The sequence below is a fragment of the Heterocephalus glaber genome, unplaced genomic scaffold (genome assembly GCF_053883595.1).
Source record: "Heterocephalus glaber isolate CG9 unplaced genomic scaffold, H.glaber_assembly_v1.0 deba00000347, whole genome shotgun sequence".
In the NCBI taxonomy this organism is placed as follows: Eukaryota; Metazoa; Chordata; class Mammalia; order Rodentia; family Bathyergidae; genus Heterocephalus; species Heterocephalus glaber.
Window position 1 is genome coordinate 16,138,911 of NW_028258143.1, and position 22,987 is coordinate 16,161,897.

A 22,987-nucleotide genomic window follows, 5' to 3' on the forward strand; every position below is an offset into this window, starting at 1 on the left:
ATTTTATTACTACATGTCCCTTATCATTTAGCAAACTAGATACAATATGAAAAATTCAGTCAATTTGTTTGGTGGCTGGTTGGCAAAGAATCAAATAACAAAAACTAAGAAAAATATAGTGCTTAGCTGGCTTAGGCTTTGTGAGTGTATGTGTGTGCCATCAAGACAAGGTAGGGGGGATGGCCAAAGTCTATAGAAAAAAATGCCGAAGCCATATGACTTGAAAGGGTACAGTGGCTTCATGGAAGAAGAATGAGCTTTGAAGTATGATAAGCTTGGATTTGGATTATGGCATTCTTAGTGTGATATTTCTCAGCACTTTTCCTTTAATGAAACAAAATACATCATCATACTAATATCTTATGGAGTTTCAAGAATCTAATGAGATAATTAAAATCAAGCAAGGATCAAGATATTTGCCATATTCATGCTTGCTTTTAAGTATGGAAAATATTGACAATGCAGGACTTACTAGTAAAGCACTGTGAAAAGAGCACACCTTCTCCTCCCCCACTGCCTCTTAAAATAATGATTCAGGTGCTTGGTTGATGACTTTTTCAGATGAATATCAGTTGTCTAAGCATAGGTAGAATCTATGGGTTAAATCTTCTGTGTTGAAAAGCTACAAGGTACAGCTTCTCAAAACTGGCTTACCTTGCCTGAATTCTTCAGGCCAAGTAATACTCTTTGGTGCATACCAGTAACTGCTGAACTGAGCGGTGTTGAATTGAAATCATCAATCCAAAAAGGAACATCATGCATTAGAGAAAATAAATTTATCAAGGTAGTAAAGCTAGTAAGTGCATGATGAGTTATCAAGTAGAAAGCATCATAGATGATTAATCAAGGAAGGGAATACAAAGAGAGGAGAAGTAAATCAGCAAATATTCTGTTTGAGGTTCAGTCTGATTATATGTCTTTATTCTCTATTACCTGTAAGCCACTTCCAAGCCCTTAAAGCAGAAGTAAAGTCTACCTCTTGGAACATCCTTCTTGCAGCTTTATTGTACAGACTTTGGTTGGGTTTTTATATTGTTTTCATTATTTAGATGCTTACAATTTCACTGGGATCAATCTCACTATGTAGCTGCTTTCATGTACTATATATCTATGTTCTATTGTATATCAGAGTTTTAAAATATAAATACTCTCTTTTATATAGAGACAACTATATTTTATATTGGAATTAAAAGATGGACATTATTAATGTATATATATAGATGCATTTCTGAAATTTTAAATCATTGGCCTGAATACTGAATTAAGTTTTGTGACTTCTTTCTTAAATCTTAGGCACGCACACACAATAAACCTCATGATAATATATAAAACAGGCATGGTTTCTGTCTGGATTCAAGAAGTTCTTAGGGTCCACAAGGGTGACCAAGCCTTTTTCTACCACTCATTCTTCTAGCAAAGCTGAGTATTTTTTCTGAGAAATCAAAGTCAGCAACTGAAAAATTGTAGACCTTTGGCAAAGGCAAACTTTTCTCTCTGTAAAGTTCTGAATGTTGTATGACCTAAACTCAATCAGAACCTCTCTCTAGGTGTGGGACCTCAGTATCCACTTAACTCTAGTTTACTTCCTTAGAGATTTAGCACTATTCCTTTTGGGTCATATTTGACATTAAAAAAAAAAAAATATATATATATATATATGTGTGTGTGTGTGTGTGTGTGTGTGTGTGTGTGGTTTTTCGTATAATATAGTCCTAATGATCACATATGTATAATTCAAACAGAGACTCTTTAGCTACTTATTCTTTCAGTTATTCAGATTTACTTAATTTTATTACAAAAATATATATTTCAAGAAAGTGGAAAAACACCAAAATAAAGGAGAAAATAATTTCAAAACTCAACACCAGATATTTGTTACATTTTTACATTTTAAAAGCATTTTTTGAACTTTATTTTGTTATTAGTACAAATTTGTCATATGCATTGATCACATTTATCATAGGGAATTTATACCTATGCATAATATAACTTAATTCTTCTTTTTTCATTCCATTCCCCTCCCTATTTACAAACGTTTTCTTTCCATTTTCCCCCTTCTATTCTCTCTTTTTTCTTTTCCCTTCCTTCACTTTACCCTCCTCCTTCCTTGTTCCCCTTCCCATACGCCAAAAAAAAATATTTCTTCACAAGAGGAAAAATTTAAATACTCAGCTGTATTATGACAGAAGATAAAGGCATTATGGAAGCTAATTTAGACAAAATATATAATATGTATAATATAGCTGAGCATTTAAATTTTTGCCTCTTGTGAAGAAAATGATTTTTTACTCAAATATGCATTGCATTTAGAACATATGCACATGTTCTTCATGTACACTTCTGTATAATTGCAGATCAATGCTTTCCCCTTCCCATCACAGGGTGCCAGAAGTCGAGCAAACTGGGGGTGGGCTGTGAAGTTGGATCCATGGACCACTGGCAGTGCATAGCTGCCGTCTGCAAGGTGACCTTAATGAGACCCATCTACTGGTGATCACATTGCCATGCATTTCCCTCTCACATTGTACCACAGGTTGTCTGTGTGGCACCAAGATATGAAACAGGTGAATGTATATTCCTTGTCAGGTTAGATTAAGGAGAAACTGCAGCTTTGCTCTCTTCTCACTGTCCCTCGGTTCTCTCTGAGAGAAGCCAGGTATCACATCTTAAAAAAAGCCTACAGGATGAAGCGCTGAGGCCCCATGTGGAAAGCTGTGAGAGTTTCTCACAGTCTTGGCAGGTGGTCTGTCAGTCCAAGCACAGCCTTAGATGGCCGCAGCCCCATCTTCACTGATCACTTGACAGAGGATGACCCAGAACAACTCAGCTAGGGCTCCTCGGGATAGTACTCCAACCTCAGAAACTACATGATGTACATCTGTCATTCTTAGCTACTAGTTTTGAAGCTATTTGCTGTAAGTAATAACACAATAAGAATTATGTATGGCAACTTGCTATAAGAAATAATATAAGCAAGCAATGAGAAGAAAGTAACACAGAGGAGTTGAGGGGAAGGTGCTTCCTCCCTGTACTCAAAACACTTGAAATCAGGAACAAATAAAAGACCCTCCAGAACAAGCCTTGATTAAATCTAACCTAGGACCTTAGATTTAATTATGGGACCTTAGAAAAAGGAATGGATGTTTGGAGAGTTGGGAACAAGTCCGTTAGGAGGGACCCATACTCTGAATGAATTCAGAGCCCGAGTGCAACTGCTTACTTGGCTTTTTTGCCTGTTTGCAGCATGCATTTGGAATCATTAGCTTGATACATCAAACGAATGAAGGCAGGATACCTTTGACTTCTTCAGAATACCATCTATGTAAAGGTTCTCTCACAGACATTGTTGTTTCTTCTATGTTGAATTTCCCTATTAAAATCGGATCATGTTTATAATTTATATAGTGTCTCAAAAATAATTTACATTGGTCAGGAATAGGAATTTCTCATTTTTGAACATTCTCATAATGCATTCAATTATCCTATATCTTCACAGATATTATACTTCTTTACAGATAAGTAGCTTCTTTTTTATTAATAAATGGATAAACTAGACTTTATACTCTACTCCAAGTGTTTACTTCTATGAGTCAATGAATACCACACCTGTTTAAGTAGGAGATCATAAAACTACAAACCATATATGGTGACAATATAAAACACCCTACAGCATTGTTCTCTTACAGACACAGTTAAACTCCGAAAAGCTTACTGTATACATGTCAGGGGTATTTTGAAGGCAATAGTTGAAGGTGTACATGAGTGTGAGTGTGTGTGTGTGTGTTTGTGTATGTGTGTGCATGGAGGGAGACATATAGGGAAAGAGAGATTAATAAAAGAAAATGTGGACTTGACTTTCATTTGGCTATATATTAACAACAGGAATTCATAGTGACCTTTGAAAAACATAAATGTGTCCATGTTACAATTCTTAAAATCAGGCCAGGGATTTAGCTCTGTGGCACTGTGCCTGCCTTGCAAGCGCAAAGTCCTGAGTTCAATCTCCAGTACCCCAAAAAACAAAAACAAAATAATTCTCCTTAAAATCCTTCAATATTTCCCCAACACATAAGACAAGCATTTGTAGTCTGAATTTATGGGTTCAGGCAAGTTCTGTGGCCTTTGGGGGAACCTGTGCACACAATGCAGATGCTATTAAAATAGATTGGAGCATTTTCTTCTCTACCATCTTTAGCAAGTTTGTTACTTTTCTCTGAGGCTCTTGACTCATAGTGACTTATGAAGAAAAGACATGTAATGGTCTTTGGTAGGCAAAGGCTCATATTGTAAAGTCTAGCATGGTGTTTTAAGAAATTAGTACTAGCAAGATAAAGGGTTATTTATAAAGGAAAACAGGTGAAAGAACACAGAAAATTCAATACTCTTCCAGCTCCATCAAAGAAAATGGACTTAACTAACAAAGAATGGAGAAGATGCAGCATGGAAAGAACAGAAGAAGGGTTGGAGGGGAACAAGGGGAGAGTGTAAATCAGGGACTCTGCCGGACTCTGTGGAGACACAAGGCAGGATGTGGGTCTGTTTCTGCAATACAGTATATTGGTTAAAATGCTGTTGGACACCATCAGAGAAAATCATGAGACTTAATAGCTACCATAAGAAGAAACCTATGCCAGTTGTGCATCAAGGCTGTATTAATTTTGTGCATCAAACTTACCAGTAAGAGCCATAACCTTTCTCCATATTCATTCTGTTTCCTATGGTACCAATTTAAAACTATAACGTGGCTCTCTATAAGGGTCATAGAATATAGCTGGCAATATCCTCTATGGCTGCTGTGTCCTTAACCATATACATGAAAAGAAAGAAATTGTGACCTTTGCTTCTGGAAGCCTTCTCAGAAAAGCAAGGATGCTCACTTCCCAGAACCCTTCAGTAAAGATTTCAGTAAATCACTTGGTCAATGTGAATCTCGTGTCTGTTTCCAAATCAAGAGTTATGGCAAAGCTGTGAAATTTTGATGACTAACTTAAGCTTGGAACTTCATGTCTTCCCCTAGATCACACAGACTGAGTTAGTTTCTCAAACAGAATTTTATCTTATATAAAAGAGATGTAATTATTGGAAAGAAAACTGGGCAAGTCTCTAAGAACAACACACCAAAGCCAGCTGTTGTTGTTGAAGAATCAACCACCACCCCATTTCTATATAATTCTGTAGAGATATCATATATTTCTCTGAGACACTAAGAGTATATTAAAAAAACAATTCTTGCTATAGACTACTTCCCACATTACCAGTCTGAAGAATATTTTAGAAAAATAGGTGTGTATATAAACATGTGTGTATGTATGTTTTCCTAAAGAGAGAGTGAAATAAATTGAAATAAGAAATTGAAACAAATTATGATCCCAAAATGTTAAGAATCACTGAAATTTAGATAAAATTCATAGGCAACCTTTTCTTTTAGTGTTTCCCAGATTTACATCTATATGATAAGCATAAATTGATCCAACACTTCCCTTTTGTCACCCTGGAACTTTTTTTTTTCCTGGTAGGATTATTGATCCTGCCATTTCCTATACCTGGCCCTTCTCTCTCTTCTGCCTGTTAAGTTGAGGCTACTGATTTCCCATACAATCTCCCCCATGGGACTTTTCTTTACTGTTTGTTCTCTCCTTTCGGAAAAAGTCGACGCACATTTTTTGTCCCCTCAGTGACCCCTAATAATAACTATATAGTCCACCAAATTAGTACTCTGCATGTTCCACCCCCTAATGAGAACAAGCAATTCATGTCCAGACTTTATATCTTTCCTGTTAGTCTCTAGACTAGCTCTGCTGGCTTACTGAGCTGTGGCTCAGTGAGCATACAACCCATGATAGGCTTACTTTGATGGCAAAGTCATAATAGAGAATGTGTAGAGCTTCTTGATGGTGCCTATTGTTACTATCATTAATCATAGAGAAGCTTTTCTCAATTCTCAGTTAAGACCTAGGAACCAATAGGACAGAATAGTTAGAATAGATCTTTGGATAAATTATGTGGTCCAATTAATCTTGGTAATTTACACCGTTATGCTCCTGAATCAAGATAATGACTATGAATCTTCAGGAATGACATTTGTTGAGTCTTTCTGTATGCTATACTCTCTGTTAAGTGCTTTGCGTACAGGATTTCATTTAACCTTTACAGAAACCTCAAGAGATTAATTCTACTATTGTTTATGTTTTATAGACATTTAGGTATACAGATTACAAATTATACAAATAATTTATACAAATTATAAATATATAATTTGCCCGTATGATACTATCTGTAAGTAAAGAAGTAGGATTTAAATTCATCTCTCCCTGCTTATACTTGGAGTCCTTAAGATCTGTTAAAAATCATATTTTAAGGTGATCTGTGTACCAGGCAGATTGCTAGATATTTTATTATAAAATAGTTTAAACATTAATCTTGCAATTTAGGAATCATTGTTCTCATTTTAAATGTGGAGAAACTGAGTTTTAATGGAGATAACTAATTTTGCCAAAAGAGCATAATATGGAAATGCTGTGCCCTCCTTTCACTTCTGGCTTTACTCCTGATTGCATGCACATTTCAATCGTAAGTTGGGAAAATGAAGTGCTTACCACATCCCAGAAATTCTTTTGTGTATGAATCTGGAATGCAGTGGTCATTATGACAACATGTCTCTTCCTTGTATGGGTTTATAGTGCTGTCACAATGGCAAATAAAATAAAAAAATTCAGATTAGAAATGGTATTTGAGATCATCTAAGAAAATAATGTGAAAAGTACAAATTAAAGATTGAAAAAGCAATTTATTACAAGATAAGAAAGATGTCTTTAGACAGAAAGTGATAATTATCTCAGTTGGATGATGATTATTGTTATAATGGGGGAGTGAATCTAGTTTCGAGATTCACTCACTCTTGGAAGAAGCCACTCTGTTGAGTGTCTATAAGTCCCCTGCAATGTAATGTGCTTTATAGATTTATTCATAGGCAATCATGTTGAACTACAAGTTACTTAAGGGCAGTTTGGGGCCGTGGATTGTTATATTTTTGTTCTACAAAACTGACCCAAACTGTTGTAGTTTGTAAAAATTTATTATATGAATGTAGTATCACTCTAACAAGGAGAGTATGGTGAAAGAAATCATCAAAAAGGAAGCAAGGAAGTGAGGAGATGTTTTTATAGGTTAAAATGAAGTGGGGAATATTTCCAAGTGGATGAAATGGGTGAGCAGGAGAGGGTGAGCAGGTGCCACCTACTCCTGGCATCTGCTGGGGCCACTGATAGTGGGTGGCCATTGATAGCTGGGAATGGCCCTGCTGATAGGACTTAGCCACCAGGATGTCACAGGTGAAAAGATAGTGTCTTAGATGCTGGATGGTATTGTTCCATCTTTGGGTTTACCATAAAGTGCCCTAGAAACTACTATGCCAGAATAATCAAGACTTGTGCTCTTTAGTGAGCTATTAACTCTCCTATTACTTGATACCAGACAATTCATTTAACTTCTCTGAGTTCCAACTTAGAAAATAATAAAATAAGTTATATTACAGTCATGTACCACCCAACTTAGAAAAGCAATCTAGGTTATATTATAGTCATGTACCCCATAATATTTTAGTAAAAGATGAACCAAATATATACTCTTAGTCTCATAAGATCATAATGGGGTTGAAAAATTCTGTCACATTTTAGCCATCGTAAAATCATGCTACAATGTATTAATCATGTGTTTGTAATGTTGCTGGTGTAAACAAACATACTGCTCTGCCATTCGTGTAAAACTATAGCACCTGCAGCTGTGTACAGTATGCAATATTTGATAATGTCTATTTTGATTTATATATTGACTATACTATCTTTATTGTTATTTTGTAGTGTAATATATTTATTTATTAACATCATTTGCTGTAAAAGAGTGTGGTGTGCTATATTGGCAGTAGCCTCATACTGTCACTTCTACCATGTCTCTTGATCAAGAGTCCACACCTAGTGCCTGGCCCACACCATGTAGGTTTGTGTAAGCACACTCTACAATCTGCACACAATGAAGAAATTGCTCTATCCTTGTCATTAAGTGATTTATGGGTACATGTAACTTAAGATATTTGGCCTTGATCTTGAATGATCAAATCCTGCCCTGCTACCTCTATGCTTTGGCTCCTTCTACCTGGTCCGGGAAGCCAATTCAACATAAATGACCATTTTGTTACAGCTGGACACGGCTTTACATTCCTTCCTCACATCCAGCCCTGTGATGTCCTCTACTCATGTGGGTAACAAGAACTGCTTCTGGTATTTGGTGGGTGTAAGAAGCCTGATTCTTCCTTTATTTCCTTGGACTCATCCTAGAGTTCCCGTCTTTCCTCAGAGAATGGTATAGTTCTCTGATGAATGGAAGCCCCAGACTAGCTGCCTGCATAGATAAAAAGAAAAGGAGCAAATTCACAGAGAATCACTCAAAGATACTTCACATAGAAGACAGAGCCTACTGAATTGGTTTTCTTCTCACAAAAATCTTCACTCTCCATACCTTGAACAGTTTGGAAACCATTTTGTCACTGGGTTACATCCAAATCCCTTTGTACTGGAGTGTGCAGGTTATAAAGTGGGTGGGAATATGTTTGGCAAAGAGATGAGCTTCTCCTGGGAGTTGAAGTGTCTCCAAAGTTATTGTACTGCTATTCAGATCAAAGCAATTGATGTATATATATATTTATGTATATATATTTATGTATATATTTATGTATATATATATTTATGTATATATTTATACATATAAATTTTGAAAAAAATGCTGTACAGAAAGCCAAATGTTGCTATTTGAGGATTTGAGAATTATACAGATACAGAGGTTTTACCTTAAAGACGTACTCTTGAAAAGAGAAAGTGCATACCTAATATTCTTTCTCCTTGAGAACTATGCTCCACATTCTTAGAGAAACAAACTATTTTAAAAAATATTTTAAAGTACCAGAAAAATAGTGAATAGAATTACAGAGCTGCTAAACACATATTAATCACTGCTGTGATTTTACAATGCATCTTAATAAAAGGAGTAAATTTTTTTTTTATTTTCACAGACATAAGTATGTTTCTAGGCTTCCCAAGTGTATTGATATGCTTGTTTGAATGTGATTTCTGTTTTACCTTTATATTAAAAGGAAGGAAAGTGAAAAGGCCAAGTTTATTCAGAAAATTGTTAGCTATCTTTGGGAAAAATAATTCAGCATGTGTGATTTTAATCAATTTTCATTCATTTTAAAGTTCACACAAAGTTTAGCTTCATGTCCAACAGAAATGGAAATGGTGACTGGTGTTAAAGTCACAATAAATATCCCTGCATATGAAGTCCTCTAGACAATATTGTTAATAAAGCATATTTATCTGGTTCCATAAGGCAGAAATGTTCAAATTAGAAAAGCTTCTGGCTTAGATGCTAGGTTAATAGGAGCATTTTCAATTCTCAATCTTCATTATTTCCAAAGTCAAGAGGGAAAACTGACAAAAACACAGTCTGGACTGTAAATTAAAATAGTTACATGATGTCTGGGGAGCAGCCACAGAGGAAGGGCTTGGAAATGCACGATGTGGAAGGACGCTCACCCCAAAGAACGATTTAGGCTTTTTGTCTATTACTATTACAGAGCAGGAATTTACTAAATGCTTTTCCAATTTTTACTTAGCTCCTTACATAGTTCTGGGGACTATAAAGAAATAAGAGCAAGGCTTGATTTTTTTTTTTTATGGGATGATGAAGACTAGAAATAAGATGGTCCCCAGAGTGAGGCATTTGAGAATGGAATTCATGCCCATAATTACAGCACGGATAAAGATGAGATTAGGTGCTGGAGCTGTAATGGTGCTAAGTGCCAGATATCCTGCAATAAGAAGCAGTTTTGCTGATAGATAATCAAAGGTGGAGAAGATCACTGTGGCCTGGAATAGTATAAGAAGATTGAGGGTGAAAGTGGATCTTAGCCTGAGTTGTAAAGTAAGAGGTGGATTTGAGAAGGCTAGGCATATTGGACTTGGAAAGAATGAAACTAAGTAGAGAGGCAGCAATAAGGTTGCTATGTGATGGAGCTCTGTAGATACAAGTTTATTCTCTGATGGTCAGTATGCAGGCATATGTTGAAGTATTTGATTAACACAGGTGAGTAGTGGCATCAAAGTACATAAGCTAAATAGTCAATGGCTATTTTAAAATTGAGTGTTGACTGGTTTCAACTATCTTCAGGATCATCATAATTAAAACTGTGGAAAAATACCACTGGTGTCTCTTAGTATGTGGCAATAGTATTTTGCAAATAGGATTGTTTTCAAGTTTGAGAGATTTGTTAATCAGTGTAATATAAAAGGACAAATCTGCCAGGCCTGAGGCTAAGAAGTCTTTCCACTCAGGCTGTGCAGATTTCCTGCAAATAGGTTCTAAAATCCTCTTTCTCCCTTTAGGTACAGGTGTGTGCAAATATATGATGGATTTAAAATGTGTACTATGTCTACACGATGAAGCAGTATAGCTCATATAAAGGAATATTCCAGACTGAGTTACCCACACCCATCCATATGTTAAAGCTCTAAAACCCAGTGTTACTGTATTTGAGATAAGATCTTCAATAAGTTTATTATGGTTAAGTGAAATCATAATGATGGGGCCCTAACTCAATAGGACCTGTGTTCTTAAAAGAAGAGGGAGACATGGAAAGGAACAGGCATATGCAGAGGAAAAACCATATGAAGACACAGTGGGAAGCAAGTCCTCTGCAAGCACCAGAGAGCACCTCACTTCAGAAAACAAACCACCAGCACCTCAATCAGGAATTTCCAGGCTCCATAATTACCAGGCTCCAGAACATAGATGGCTACCATGGTTATGACATACAGGAAGCATCCTGAAGGAGTAAAGGAGTCTCCACAAAGACTTGGATCCAACAGACCTACCTTCATTTATCTACTTGTTTTTTGTATTTTGGGACCTATTGTTGTTCACATGGGCCCCATTTGGAAATAAAATTAATATTGTCCAGCTTTAACTAAGATGACCTCACAAAATGAGTGAGTGCCTTAAATACTAATTCTAATTGAAGATAATAATAATGCATGAGTGTTGTAGAATAAACACTCTGAATTTTTTGTATGTGTACTTTGTCAACTTCTTAGCTCCCTGTGTAAATAATATCCTACTTTCCTCTATTGAAGTGTAAGCTTTAGTTTCTTTTTATTTTTTTCTGGTTGGACAACAATATTCCTTTAAGGAAGAAGTAAGTAGGTAATCATCATTTAAATTTATTTTGGCATTTACTTACATGGTATGGTTTCATTTTCAGCCAAGATATTTTCTATACCTCTTTCCACTTCACTTTATGAAGTCACTGAGTCTAATTTCATTTTTGTCATCCTAAAGATATTATAAGAAAACAGATACCGTTGATTGATAGAGGAAAAAAATCAATATATATGATGGAACAGGTCCTAATAAGATTGTTTCCCTCAATTTCCTTTTGCAAATGGACTCCTGAAAGCTCATTCACTTTAATCAAAAGTTGTTATTTATTATCTTTTCATAATAAAAGAAGGATGAGAAGCTTTAAGGAGAAATTGAGAGGAATTTGTGATTAGGAAAGGATTTTATGCAGATAAATACAGAAATACAAATCAAACTACAATGTGATCTTTGCATATGCAAACAAAGCATCTGGCCAACTTTCAGGAGACCACACTCTGTGGAGCTTTTCTAGTAATAGAGAACGTTTTAATCAATAACTTCATTTTCCCTTCCAGTCAACTCCACTCTGTTATGTCCTTAAAATGCAGAGAGTTATTGCTACACTGTGGGGCAAAAAATAGAGCAGGAGTTGGCAAAAAACAAGGCCTGTGGACCAAATCCAGTGTTCAGTTTGTTTGTAAATAAAGTTTTATTAGACATGCTCACTCATTTGCTTATCATCTGTAACTGTTTACATGCTATAAAGAGTTGAAGTATAGCTACAGTGTAACTGAGCAAAGCTGAATATTTTTACTTTCTGTTTGTTTATGAAAGAGTTTTCTGACTGCCCTGTAGAATTAGTTGCTTGTTTTTATGAGGGTTACTTTGACTCTTTGTCTCTTGAGATAAAACACTTGGACGTACAGGCCATTGCTGTGCTAGGTGCTGTACAGAATAAAAGCACAGATATGAAATGGAGTTAAAAGTTTGCCCCATGCAGTAGTAAAAAATGACACCTGCACATAAAGGTAATCCAAACGATTTTACAGACCAGGATTTTACAGACCAGTTGCAGATGAAAAAGAGGTGACTTGTAACTAAAATAAAGGCCTCAATATTAGGGGTCAGGACTTTACTTTTTTTCCAAGGAGGAAAACAGAGATTTCCACACTCTTGTGATTACAAAGGAAAAAAGGACTGACTATAATCATTGGTGCTTTAAGTTCAGAGTGTTAGAGATCATATATTGCAAAGGAAGTGGAATTTAAATAGATTAAAGTCAGGAAAAGCAATCTTGGATTATTATAAACTCATTGGTCTATTTACTTATCAATATACCAGTGCTCTCTCTTGTCAGGTTCTGGTGAAGCACTGACTGAGGACAGGAAATAAACATTAGCAGGAAGGTCCCTGTCCTCAAGGGGTTCATATTCCTGTGGGTAACAGAGGATTGGTAGGTTTTATAATTTCCCCCTTACAGACTGGCAAGAGTTTTCATCTGAATCCAACAGAAGCTTTACCAAGGGAAGAGAAAAAATATGAGAAAATGAAAAAAAATGGAAACAAAGTCTTCGTAAATAGGGAAGGGTGGAGAGGGTGAAGGGAGGGCAGGAGGGGGTGAAGGGAGGGCAGGTAAATGGGGAAAAAATAAGAATCAAGATACATCATGTAAAGGTACAAGAACCCAATGATGAATGTAACTGTATTGTATACCTAAAATATACCAATAAACTTCATGGAAAAAATAAAAATAAATAAAATGAATGTAGCATTTAAAAAAAAAGATCTTTGAATCAAGACACATGGCAAATATAGAGCACTATGGAAGATCCAGGTTGGCCAAGAGTTTGAGAATATGGGTTCATGATCCAACTGCCTGTGGTCTATCTGGTTGCCCTCAAATAATATGACTTTGGGGAATTTACTGAATAACACTGTGTCTTGGATTCCTCATCCATAAAGTGTAAAACCATAGTGGACACTCTCTCAGAGGATTGTTGTAAACGCTAAATGAGGCCATGTTTGAAAAGTGCTTAGAATAGTAAGAACATGGCAAGTAAGAAGGACTATGCAGTGTTTACTAATAGAAGAAGCAAATGAACTGTTTTTTTAAAACTCTGAATCTGTCCACATTATGTTGTGTATATATCTATGTACATACATATGTGGGAGTTGGTTGTCTCCAGTAGGATATGTAAATATGCCTGAGAAGAGAGACATGTTTTGCTCTCCTTTTATTACTGAAAGAAATTCCTGAAAGATGGTAATTCTGTCCTAATGTTTCCAGTGATGTAGCTCAGGCAGGCAAACAAACAGAAGATATTCCAAGTCCTGTGAGAGATCTGGAGCTGATGAAGGATACCCCTAACTACTCTGATTCCAAACTGTGTGATCTTGTCTCTGATCCGTCCTGTAGTCTCAAGAACATGTAAACTGAAAGCTTAATATTTATCTAATGTATCTTCTTATAATAGCAGGGTGTTAGTAAGATAAGTTATATAATTTATTATTTTATCAATCATAAAATCATCTTATATTTGTCATAGAAATTTTGAACTATTTTGAAGACATACATCAGCCATAATTCTATCTACTAGAAATATTCATTGTAGTATACTCCCTTAATCTTTTCTTTTTATGTGTACACATATTTCTGAATTGTTTCTACTGCATTTCAATTTAGACTTTTACTTACTGTGTCACTAAGAGTTTTATATGACATTTAAAAAAATGTTTCAAAGTTTTCATAGTCTATTTGTATGGCTGTGGTACAGTAACATTTAACCGAATACCTTAAATGCCTTCAATTTTTTTTTACAGTTCTAAATTATTTTTAATAAAATTCTGATGTAGGCCTTGAGCCTTTGATTATTTTCTTACAATAAATTCTTGTCAAAAAAATGGCTGTGACAAAGGTAAAATTATTTTGAGAATGCTGATGTGTCCAGATATATTGCCTTCAAGAAAGAATGCAACCTAGTTCATATTAATTTGTCTAATGCCCTATTTGATCATCATATAAATTATTAATTTTGGGGTTACAACTGACACTGGAATGAACAATGCAAAAAATATCTAGATCGGTATGTTGTCCACCATCCAACTTCCTTTAATCGTGTAAACCAAGATATAACAGTTCCACCTATTATCCTTTCAATCAACAATTTGTTGAGTGCTACCATTTCCAGGAAGAAAAGTGATGAGTAGTGTTGAAGGTAAACATATTAAGTTCTGTATGTCTTTGTGTGCGTGTGTGTGTGTGTGTGTGCGTGTGCACATCAGTGTGTTGGGTGGTGTGTTAAGATGATGTGATGTACGGTATTCTAAGAATCTCCTAGTCATAAAGTCTGTAGATATTCCAAACATAAAGTTATTTATGTGTCCACAGCAACATAAGGGCAGCTGAAGTTATTTATAGGAAAAAAAATCACACACTTCCTAAAATACCAAAATTATTTTCAAAACATTTTACAGTTTTTTAATTGATGAAATTAATTCTTTTATGTAGGAAATAAATCATCAATTTCTATACCATATACCCGAGACACTAGTCTGAGCTGATGTTGTCAGACACTGGTCCTTGGCTTCTGTGATAACCAAAGCAGGCACAAATAGAAGTGCAGTCGTGCTGGTAGGTCTGCAGAAGGTTCCAGTAGTACCTCAAGAAAGAAGTGATGCTGCACTTCCTGTGACCACAGACTTGACTTGACTCCTTCATCTGTGTTCAAGCATCTGAAAAATCTCATGATATTTAGAGTTTAGTTTCTTCTCTGAGGTATTTTAAGATTATCTCTGAGGCATAAATTATGGTAAATCTCAATTACTTGATGCAGTCTGAGTAAATCTATGTTATTTCTGAGAGTTCTGAAATAACTGATTTTTTCATAACATGTGGCATCAATAATCATTCAGAGACTAAACCAAGAATCAAAGAATAGAGGAGTAACTAGAAGGAGAGAAAAAGAATAATCCTGTTCCGAAATGATGAAATTCTCTCTAGAAAGATAAAAGTCATTTATGAGTCCCTTTCAATTTAAAAATTATAAATGCTTAATATATAGTACATTTTCCAGCTTCTACCTGTCTTAGCTCTGAGAAACAATGTAGAGATTTGAGAGCACATACACCCAAATTTATAGGACATTTGTATTATATGTGAGCACAAAATAGGCCCCATGAAACATGACCCAAAATATCGATTTTTAGGGCAATCTCAATAAAATGTATATATCTTCTTTGAGTTCATCCTCAAAATGTTTAAGAAAAGAAATTGGACTTACAGCTAACTCATTTAGAATTGCATGCTAAAGTTTGTTTGACATAAAAATCAGTATTTTTGGTTATGTGTGACTGGGTGGAAGAAGTTTGATGTTTCTGACAAAAACAGTAAGCACTGCACCATGTGAAGATGTGATGTAGAATGTTCCCTTGTGGTACCCACATCTTGGGTTATCTCTTAACCTTCTACATCTAAAACCCTAACAGTGATGGTAGGCTTCTCAGGTTTCTTTTGTCAACCAATACAGCTTTATCCATATCCCAAACTGTACACAGGAAATAGAATTTAGCAAAAAATATATTACAGAGTGGGACACGATCCATATATTAGTAAAATAGGAATTTCTATTAGGTAGACAGTCTTTATTTGGGCATTCTGATTAAGAAAGTCTTACTGGATAAAAGTAAAATTATACTTTTTATCCTATCTCTAATTAGATGGTCTGCCTTGTTCAAATAATAGATTAAATTAATAATTCATGAGGCCTCTAAAATAATATTTTAGCAGTGAAAAGATCTACTATTTGAGAAAAGATAATAATTAGCATCATTAACCCCATTTGCCCATTTGTAGGTAACTCGATACATTGAAAAAATTTCCCTAAGTAACACAACTACCACATTTCTTCAAATATGAGACATGCCCAGATTAAAAATAAAGTCAGTTGCAAAACAGAAGACAATTCTGAAAATGAGTATTGCTGCCCACACCTATAGGAGTAAGCTCTGCATTGCTAATTTTCCTGGTAGAACCCAGATAATTTTACCTTAAAGTTGTGAAGGAAATATAAGTGTATATTGATTCCTTTGAAAATACTTCATTAAGAGACTCCTTACAATAAACACTTACTGTACTTCGTGTAGACATCCTGCTGCAGACAGGGCAAAGCAGTCAAAGGCAGTGGGAAGTGCCTGACCCTTTAGAGAAGATCTGTGAATTCTCAATGACCACTTTGTGATTTATTCCTGTGTTGTAAAAAGCTGTAACTTAGGCATAGAATGCCTATTTAAGAAAAACATCTTGCAGGCATTCTAGAAAAGCTATTGAAATTAACATTTGGAAATATATTGTTGAATCAAAGAAAACCTAAATGAAACTATGTGTTTAACAAAATCAAAAGGAGAGGAAAACCTGGCATTGCCCAATCATATCATCCCCCTAAAAGAGACTGACAACGTGAGGAGCTAGAGTTGTTGGATTAATAAAACAGCTTGTCCCTAAAACCTCTAACCTTACAATGGACAAAATCACTGATGAGATTTATGACATTGTACACGTGGACAAGTTTTAGATATTTGAATGTTGCTACAAAAAATAAAAGGGAATGTCATGATTAGCTAGCTAAAGGAACAGTGCTCCTCCTCACAATCTCCTGCGCTCTCTTGCAGATATAATTAAGTGGATGGTTAATTCTACATTAAATATTAATTTAGAATTAGAAAAAATAGTAATTGATGATAAACTTGGACCTAGAAGTGAAGGATCTTAATTTTACATTCAGGAAAGTTCTAAAGATGCTGGTTATCTACTAACTTGCTCTGTTCCTTTCTTTTGTAAAGAATATTTGGTAAAAATCTCAGAAGACCATTACTATTTTTTCCAAAGAGTTTTGAAATTTGTTTAGATATTCTCATTACTTTTCTGACACATTATAGCTAGAATGTGAGAAATCAGCTTTTCACTGCTTCTTCAAAGGCCTTCATTGTTCCAGAATCAAAGGTCACCTAACATATAAAACGGGCTCCACAGTTCCACATGGAAACAAAAACTATTGGTTTCCTTTTTTTGCAGCAGTAATATAAAAGGTTTTTATTCATTCTTTTTAATCAAAACATTTACTTGGTGTTTACTATGTGCTAAGTTCTAGTGGAAAGAAATAAACATAGTGAATGCTTTTAAGAAATTCTCTGGTTGTTAGAGTGATTGAGACAGATACTCTGGAAATAACTCAAGAATCCTAGGAAATCATTCCTTTGTGTAATAACAACAAGCATAACGGATCATGTGTAATATGATGTCAACCAAAAGGCCAACAAAAGACAGGATCATAGCTGTGCAACACTTCACTCTTTGCTAAACTTTGCCAATCTTAGGTCATTTCCCTCCTCCCTTTCTCTGAGTGTCTAGCACAGCCCTGGATGTCCATGAAGACTTGGAAAAGTAGACGTCAAACTGCACTGAAATACCTGAATATTGTCATTTTTTTAAGTCAAATGTCTAAGACAAATTGTAATTAACATTTTAAAATAATTTTAATTTAAATGCCTTTGGGCAAATAATGCAGAATTGGTCCAGGTTGCTGCCACTTCTCATACCTAGATTGATTCAAGTATTTTTGAAACCTATCAGCCCCTATCTGAGCTCTCAGGTTCTCTGAGAGCCAGTGCTCTGCTCTCATAGATGTGTGACAATTATTTGATCTCTAAAGCCATCTATGCCATAGACTCCCTTGGTTTTCAAATATTAATTCTTGCCACAAAATAGGGTAATTACCCCTTGATTGCCCTCTGTAATTCATGTGAAACATCTACCATCCCATTTTATGGTAACCAATAGCTACCTGTAGCTATTTACATTTAAATTAGAAGAAAGTAAAAATTCAGTTTCTTGGTTGCAGTAGCTGCATTTTAAGTGCACAGTAGTCCCATATGGCTAGAGACTATCATATTAGACAGACATAGACTGTTTCCCCATCGTCACGGCAAGTTCTGCAGGGCAGTCTTGCAAGTCTATCCAAGAATTCTTGGATACTATTTATAGTGAACATTGAAGAAAATGATCTTGCCTGAGGTTGTAATCAGTAGATAGAGACACATGCATACTAAATATATAAGGTGAGCTGTTCATAGAATTTTATAGCCTTATAGATTCTAAGAGGTAATTTAATTCAACTCCTCTTATTTTATAATTTTGGAAACTGAGGTGCTAAGTGTTCTGTGTACTATCACTAAGGATTTTGTGACAAAGTTTAATCATTCATATTGTTAGTGACACATTCACATATTTTGAAATAAATAATATAAAATTAATTATTGCACTTAAAGATACCACAGCAATTTCAACCTGGTTCCTATCATTTGGTCCAAAAATTGTGAATATAAAGTTCCATTCTGAGATCTATTGGTGTATTATTTTCTTTTAAACATTCTATGCTTTTAATGTTTTGTTGCTTTAATTAGATAGTCTTTAAATGTGCCATTGAAAGCTTAATTCAGTATTGTCAAAACATTTTCCTTGTGGGATGTGCCTACTTGGCTAGATCTGTGGCTAGGGAGGCCTTATGGCCTATAGAGTAAAAGGTAATAAGGAATGAGACTAAATTTCAGTCTATGCACTCCTACTTTTTTCTCATTTAGCTTTATATGGAAGCATTAGACAATTTTACTTCCAGTAGCCACCTTGACATTTACTAGTGTTGTGACTTTACACAAGATTCAACATACACATCTTTGTCTCCCCAACCTACACTTTGAGTCAGCTGTCATGTCCTTTCTCCTGGGGGAAGTGCTGTGTACCTGTCTACTACTTTTCCATCTGCTTTAACCTGGACCAAAGTGGCTTGCTCAGAGGTGGGTGTGCAATCAAAGACAGTTGATCTGTAATTGGGCCTAGGATGTAATACTTACACATTTTGGTTCACAGGAATACTCCAGGTAAAGGGCATTTTGAAATAAATAACTAACATAATGAAGAGCCATGCCAGTCATTAGTGGGAATAATCATAATTGAGGCTTGTTGACATGTAGAGAAGACTGGTGAATGAGGTTGAGATATTTATAAATAGAACTTGTAAGAGGTTTAAAAGTTGAAAGCAGAGATTTGACCAGGTTACAGAGTAAAGCACAATCATTTGGAGACAGAGAGACTGAGAACTAGAACATAATGTTTCAGGTAAACAGTAATTAGCTGCAAATTTTGAATGAGGAGACCCAATCCCACTTTTCAGACGACTGGATGAGTTTTCTTCCTTGTGTTTCATTGGGTTCTGGATCTCTTTAATATAATTTTTCCTTTTTAGTTTTTCTTTTAAAATTTACAATGATTTTTTTTTTGTAATTTGCATCTAAAATGTTCCTACTGAAACATGTATTAATAGTTCCACAGGTTGTTGTAAGGCTTAAAAGGGAAAACAAGAATGGCATTCTATAGAAACTCTAATTCTTTGCAAATATTTATATTTGGAAAAAAGTGAGTCAATGAACAAGTTATTTCTCTATCATTTATGAAAAACTAAGTGAAGAGTTAAGTAAGCATCCAAGTGTTCTGAAATTCCAATGATCTTTCCCAATAAATGTCCAGCATTTGTTATAAATAGTGTCTATGGGCCATGCTTTAGTGGAGAGAATACTGGCATAAACACCAAGAAACCTAGGTTCTAGGACCACTTCTGCTACAGAGATTATTGCTGCTCATGCCTACCTGGCTCTCCTCTATTTTTCGAACATGTAAAATGCTATATTTCTCAGACCCTTGCTCAGAACCATATTGCTACATCTAGCCAACATACTGAGCATAATTAACATACATATGTCATTTCTGAGCAGCAGCTATGATGAGCAGTGGTAAACAAGCAGCATTCTTTGTCTATCACAGTTATCCTGAGAGGCACAGTTGAGATGTTGAAGGCACATGATGGAACCTGAAAAGGTCTGTACAGTCATGTCTTAGAAGAGATCTGCTATGGAAAGCTGCCAAATTGCACCAGAGTTTGCATGAGCAAGAAAAACTTTCAGGGGTCAAGCAACTTTGAGGTTAGGATTTATCTGTTATAGAGCGTGCCCTATTCCATCCTGACTGCATTCATTTGCGATGCTTTTTCCACTACAACTTCTTCATGCATGTAACTAAGGAAGTTGAACTTGATTACCTCCAGTGACTCTTCTGGGGTGTAGATTCATTCTATAATTCTTTATAATGTCTGTCCTACTCATCTTGCAGATTTTCTCAGAGAATGCTTTGAAAAATTACAAGGACTTTACCAATGTATTCTTAGAAACGAAAGATGTTTCTTTCAAAGGTGGCAGCTTCCAAAAGAGGTCTTGGTATTTCTGAATTAAGCATTTGGGATGATGTTAATTTTAATTTTTAATTTGAATATGGGGAAGTTTATACTTTTCACTGGGAATATTTGAATGACATTTTCCTTGTTTTGCCAGTATTTGAAAGCACAATTTTAAGACTACAGAGAACCAAAATTGACTGAGCAGGCCTGTTAGCTCTGTTGTCATTCTCCTTAACCAATTATTCTTCATCACTGAAATGTGAATCTTATCTTTAATGTCCTCAGATAGTACCACAGTTCCATAGATTAGCACTACCCAAAAGTGTCTATGAGTCACTACCATGACTTGCAGAGAATGTATTCATATAGTCCTGACAGAGGCCTTCCTATCACCCTCATGCTCCTTACCACATGACAGTCCTACAACAAAATAAAGGTCAGACTGTAAGTGCAGAAAGTGCAGCTTAAAATACAGCTGTAGGATATTGAGACTATTCAATATTGTGTCCACTGCTTATGGCTCCAATTTTAAATATGTTACTTCCTTTCGGCATGACTTTTGACAAGTTACTTAACTACTCTAAATCTTAGCTCTCTCTTTTCTAAAAGCAAGTATAGTATAGATGAGAAAATAAAATGACATATTTTTGGTAATATACCATGAAGAATGGTTGACTTCATAACTTGTTACAAATGCAGTTCTCTCATCTTTCTCTAAGTAGAGAAGAAAAAACTGTAGATGTTATTGTCCAAAAGGAAGGTGCCGGATAGAGCGATTGTGAGGGTGAGGCTACCGTAGACCCTGAACATGGAGAAGGAAGAGAATTCTAATTCTCTTATAAGTAAAATTTAAAATATTACTTCTCATTGGCAAGAGATCTGTCTTCTTGTCTCCCTTTTCCATTCTTTATTATGCTCTTTGTTTGTTTTTTGCCTTGCTAAAATGAGAGCCCTATATGGTATTTAAACTTGTGAATCTGATTTATTTTATTTATTTTATTAGCATATACTAAAAAAATTAAAAATTACTTATGTTCTTGCCCTTGACTGATACTACACTGTGTTTATTGACGAGAATAACTAGTATTCTTTACACTTCCATGATCTTTACAACAGGTATTTCCAAGTTGAGTTTCAGGTAGAGGCGATCTGAGAAGGAGATGTGGAAAAGAAGATCATCCTCAGATGTGAATTGGGGAGTCTGAGATTCTTTTCATCATTCAACTAGTTAGCATCTAAACTGACAGAAAAATAAAGGTATTAAAACAATCAGATAGGTAGATCATTAAGATCTACAAAGCTTTCTCTTTACTATGTACTGTGTTATGCTGGCCAGAAGTGCCTAAAAAGGCCAACAAGACAGTTCCAGCCCTGAAGGAGATAAAAACTTGAGAAGAAAGGAAATAAAATAAACAACCAATTTCAGTCCAACATGATAAATACTACAATGGAAATGAGCAAAACTGCCAGTGGAATTGAGACACAGGGCGCTTCAACCAAAAAGGGGGGATGTGACTCTACACATATTCTTCAAATATGAGTGGGGTTGGTGAGTCTTTGGGTTGGAAGTGTTCCTTTGTTCTGTCAGACTCCTTCAGTGTTGCCTGGCTTCCCACAGGACCTGGGCAAGGGTGCGGCCACTGTACCTCCTAGCATCCATTAGGAGAGATATAAAAAGTTGGACAGAATTTTCAAGCCAAGCCTTCTATGCTACTAAGCTCTCTTATTTAGAACTGTAACAGTTTTCAGTTTCAGAAAACATTATTAAATTCAAATTTCAATTTAGTATTCAAAACATTAGCTAGAGGAATCAGGCAAGAGAGAGAAATAAAAGAGATATGTATAGGAAATGAAGAAGTACAATTATCATTATTTGCAGATGGTATGACCCTTTGTGTAAAAGACTCCAAAATTTCATCAAAAGATGCCTAGAATTAATAATCAAAATCAGCAGGATACAAAATTGTCAGACAAAAGCCAGTAATATTCCTGTATACCAACAATGAACCCACACAGAAAGAAATTAGGAAAACAATATTATTAACACTAGCATCAAGAAAAATTAAGTGCCTAGGAATTAAATTAACTTCACCAAGGAAGTGAAAGACCTCTACAATGAAAACCACAGTACTCTGAAAAAGAACATTGAAGAGGACATCAGAAATGATAAAGTATTCTCTATTCCTAGAGGTAGAGAACAGATATAACATAATCAAAACGGCCATACTTCTAAAACTAATATGTAGATTCAACGCAGTTCCAACAGAAATACCAACAGCATTCATCACAGAACTAGAGAAAGCAATTCTAGGAGTCAGGGGCCCAGAATAAACCCAGAATAGCAAAAGCAAACATGGCCAATAGGAGCAAACCAGGATGCTTCACAATCCTGGATTTCAAGTTATATTACAAAGCTACTGTGATAAAAACAGCATAGTCCTGGCACAGAAACAGAAGTGAGAGTTGAGAGAAGAGAACAGATCATAAAGAAAAAAATCCTAGGTACATTCATGTAT

At 35.4% G+C, this 22,987-nt stretch overlaps 1 protein-coding gene across 1 annotated transcript in view; it reads left to right on the top strand.

Annotated features, from left to right (window-relative positions):
- Positions 1 to 22,987, top strand: part of Dpp10 (dipeptidyl peptidase like 10) — a 1,332,172-nt gene that overhangs the window by 269,351 nt on the left and 1,039,834 nt on the right. The gene's annotated exons all lie outside the window — the stretch shown is intronic.